Source organism: Zootoca vivipara, chromosome 13, assembly GCF_963506605.1.
Source record: "Zootoca vivipara chromosome 13, rZooViv1.1, whole genome shotgun sequence".
NCBI classification, from domain to species: Eukaryota; Metazoa; Chordata; class Lepidosauria; order Squamata; family Lacertidae; genus Zootoca; species Zootoca vivipara.
The window spans coordinates 8,238,439-8,242,737 of record NC_083288.1 but is presented as its reverse complement, the minus strand read 5'-3'; positions in this window follow the sequence as shown (position 1 = coordinate 8,242,737).

Sequence of the window (4,299 nt, the reverse complement as noted above, 5' to 3'; positions counted from 1 at the left end):
AACTCAGGAGTATAACCAGTCAGCTTCTTATATGTACTGGCATTCAGGCTGCATTCACATGGCAGTTTATTCGATTTTCATGACACTTCCCTGTTAGGTTCTAGGTTATATTTGAGCTTCCACCCTACGTAAGAGCCACTTCTGGAACAATAATGGTGCTCATTTCCATGTTTTTGGCTTCCATAAAAACAACCCGTTTGCAAATAATATCGTAACAAGTGCTAAACTTGCACTATATTCCACTATAAAGGTAAAGGTAAAGGGGCCCCTGACCATCAGGTCCAGTTGTGTCCAACTCTGGGGTTGCGGCACTCATCTCGCTCTATAGGCCGAGGGAGCCGGCGTTTGTCCGCAGACAGCTTCCGGGTCATGTGGCCAGCATGACAAAGCTGCTTCTGGCGAACCAGAGCAGCGCACGGAAACGCCGTTTACCTTCCCGCCGGAGCAGTCCCTATTTATCTACTTGCACTTTGATGTGCTTTCAAACTGCTAGGTGGGCAGGAGCTGGGACTGAGCAACGGGAGCTCACCCTGTTGCAGGGATTCGAACCGCCGACCTTCTGATCAGCAAGTCCTTGACTCTGTGGTTTAACCCACAGCGCCACCTGGGTCCCCTACTGTACTACTAAGCAAGGGGAAATGGTATGATAATGTTATAAGAAAGTACTAGAAAGTACTAGAAAGCGACTCGCGGCACGAATTACTTTCGTCTTGCGAGGCACCACTGTACTACTAAAGGTAAAGGGGCCCCTGACCATCAGGTCCAGTCGTGTCCGACTCTGGGGTTGCGGCGCTCATCTCGCTCTATAGGCCGAGGGAGCCAGCGTTTGTCCACAGACAGCTTCCGGGTCATGTGGCCAGCATGACAAAGCTGCTTCTGGCGAACCAGAGCAGCGCACGGAAATGCCGTTTACCTTCCCGCCAGAGCGGTCTCTATTTATCTACTTGCACTTTGACGTGCTTTCGAACTGCTAGGTTGGCAGGAGCTGGGACCAAGCAACGGGAGCTCACCCCGTCACAGGGATTTGAACCCCCAACCTTATGATCGGCAAGCCCTAGGCTCTGTGGTTTAACCCACAGCGCCACCTGGGTCCCTATATTCCACTAGTAGTTTCATTAATTTGGCCACCTCCACCTGCCTAATGATAGGGCCAGTGCCCCTCCCCAAATTATCAGTCAGCATTCCGTGGCCACTGAGCATGCTCAGTCCTCATAGGGCTGATTTTGGCGCACACCTCTTGGGTGTCTCCCTCCCTTAGAGAATGAGGTTTTTTTGTTTTTTGGACTTCTGCAAACCTCAGGGTCTTCTGAAGCCTACAGATACCTCCGTCTTGTGTCTCTGGATGCTGTTTTGACCACATGAGGATCTACACTTGGAGAATGAGATCGCTGTTAGCAAATATGATTCTGTGCGTGTTTATCCTGCTCTTACCTTCAAGGAGCTCAGGGTGCCTTCCTGACGTCTTTTTCACCCCTTCTGTCCTTGTAATGATTCTGTGAGGTAGGTTAGGTTGAGAGACAGTAACTGCCCAAGGTCAGCTGGTTCTCATTTTGCAATCAAACCTAGGACTACTTTGCCATGTGTTTTATTGCCATAGCGACAGTTTTTCTTCAGACGAAGAGACAGTGCAATATAATAATAATAATAATAATAATAATAATAATAATAATAATAATAATATTTATTACTTATACCCCATCCATCTGTCTGGGTCTCCCCAGCCACACTCTGGGCAGCTCCCAACAGAATATTAAAAACACGATAAAACTTCAAACATTAAAAACTGCTTTTAAAGGGCTGCTTTCAGATGTCTTCTAAAAGTCAGCTAGTTTATTTCCTTGACATCTGATGGGAGGGCGTTCCACAGGACGGGCACCACTACCGAGAAGGCCCTCTGCCTTGTTCCCTGTAACTAGTAGTGTAGTAATGGGAGGATGGGGGACCTCTGACGGCCGCCACCATCGAGGAGAAGCCCCGATGCAAGCGAGACTACCTCATTGTATGCTTCCTGTTTGCCGCCCCGGGCAGCCAGGCGGCTAGCTACGCCGCTGCCTGTAACTCCACTTCTTGCAGCGAGGGGCTGGATGCTGGGGGTGGAGACGCTCCTTCAGTTATACTGGGGGGTGGCCGTTTAGGGCTTCAAAGGTCAGCACCAACACTTTGAATTGTGCTTGGAAATGTACAATGTAGGTCTTTCAGGACCGGTGTTATGTGGCCCTGTCGGCCGCTCCCAGTCACCAGTCTAGCTGCTGCATTCTGGTTTAGTTGTAGCTTCTGGGTCACCTTCAAATATAGCCCCACATAGAGCGCATTGCAGTAGTATACTGTATAGTTGAACTAGAACTGGAGAAATTAGTTCACAGGGTGACTTTGGATCATCTGGCGACTTCTTGCAACCAAACCTACATTGCAGGGTTGTGTGTATTCAAAGAGGGTTCAAAGAGAAGAACTATGGACACACGCCTGACCTCCCTGGGAAAAGTCTGGGACAGAAAATACAATTCACAACAACTGTGTTGATTTCTTAAAAGTTCAATTTGAGATTCCAAGTGTGCATTTATTTGCTTTGAAGACGGCTAACATACCAAAGGTTTTTGTTCACAAACTTGATGAGCTTTATTTGGAATGGATTAAATTAAATAAATAGATTACAGTGGTACCTCACAAGACGAATGCCCTGCAAGACGAAATTTTCGCGAGACAAATGCGTCTTGCGATCTAATGGTGACTCGCAAGACGAATTCGTTTTGCGAAAAATTCATCTTGTGACTCACGGTTTCCCGTAGGAATGCATTGAAATTTAATTAATGCGTTCCTATGGGCAAAAAAAAGAAATTTCAATGCATTCCTATGGGAAACCGTGATTCCCAAGACGATTTTTTCACAAAACGAATTGACTAGCGGAACGAATTAAATTCGTCTTGCGAGGCACCACTGTATATTGTATTTGTGGTTATCGTAAGACTGGTCCTTTGTAAGCGTTGGTACATTGTAAGTATTTGTACTTAAGTTGTACCCCTCATTCCCAGAGTGCTTGCTAGGTTCTCTCTACTCAACATCACTACATGACACAGGTAACAGTTTGAAGTCTTATTGAGGTCAGTTTCATGGTTAAAGGAAGTAACTTATCCAACACTTGAGACTCGAGTCACATTCACACCATGCATCTAAAGCAGTCAGTGCCCATTTAAAGCATGTGACTTCTCCAAAAGACTTCAGAGTTTACTCCTCACAGAGCTACAGTTGCCAGCACTCTTAATAAACTATAGTTCCCAGGATTCATTGCAGTGTGAGTCTGTGTGCCATGTGCTTTAAATGAGACAGGCTTGATTTAATTTCGGATGCCTTACCAAAGTAGGAAGAAAAGATTGGGGGCAATGGTTCTGTTTATTAAATGATGGAAAGATTTTGCTGGCTTTTTCAGAGCGCAGCAGTCAGCTAGAAGACACAGAGACTTTGAACCATGGAAGATCCTTCTCATCATTTTGGGCGCTTCGATTGCAGCAGCCATCGCCATCGGTCTCTTCGTTTACTTCATACACTTTCCGCAAGACAGGAAATATGGTAAATATCGTGTTCGATTTGTAGAGCTGCTTCCTGATGAATGGAAGTATTGGACCTGTCACTTTTGCATGGGGTCTGGGTAAAAGCCAGATCCAGTAGAATCAAAATGGCTTCCTGCAATCAAATTAAATATTATACATTCGCCCTAGTATTCTAGTATTCGCCAAAACCAAAAAATAAAATAAAAATTGCTCCAAGGCCCAGATCCTAATGGGTCTCATCATGATTTTTGGATGGCGATACCAGTAACAAATAATAGAACACAGTTGTGATCCATGATTTGAATGTGGTCTTTGAGTATCGCTTATAAAAACGATGAGGATCCATAACTATCTGTGCCCTGGATTCATTTTTTTGCACCTTTGCAGTGCAAGAAGGCATCAGATCCATGATTTTTATGATTCAGGGAATGGAGGCAAATTTGACAGTGGTTATGGGGAGGGAACCATGGGGGGGGGAGGGGAATCATTCAATTCCACTAGGATCTGTTTTACTGGATCCAATGTGTCTGAGCACACATCGTTGTCTTTTCTTGCTTTTTCTTGACTCCATCCCCAGTCACTCTGCCTGCCCCCTCTACTGGTCTCCCACATCCCTTCTATTCTCTCAGCTGCTCCACTTTCTGTTCAGCCGCTCAAGAAAGAGCATCACTCTTCAAGCTTCCTCCTTCAGGTCTATGAATTTTCTGAAAGTGGGGAAAGGAGCATTGAGTTTGCAGGAGGAGGAGACACAGGT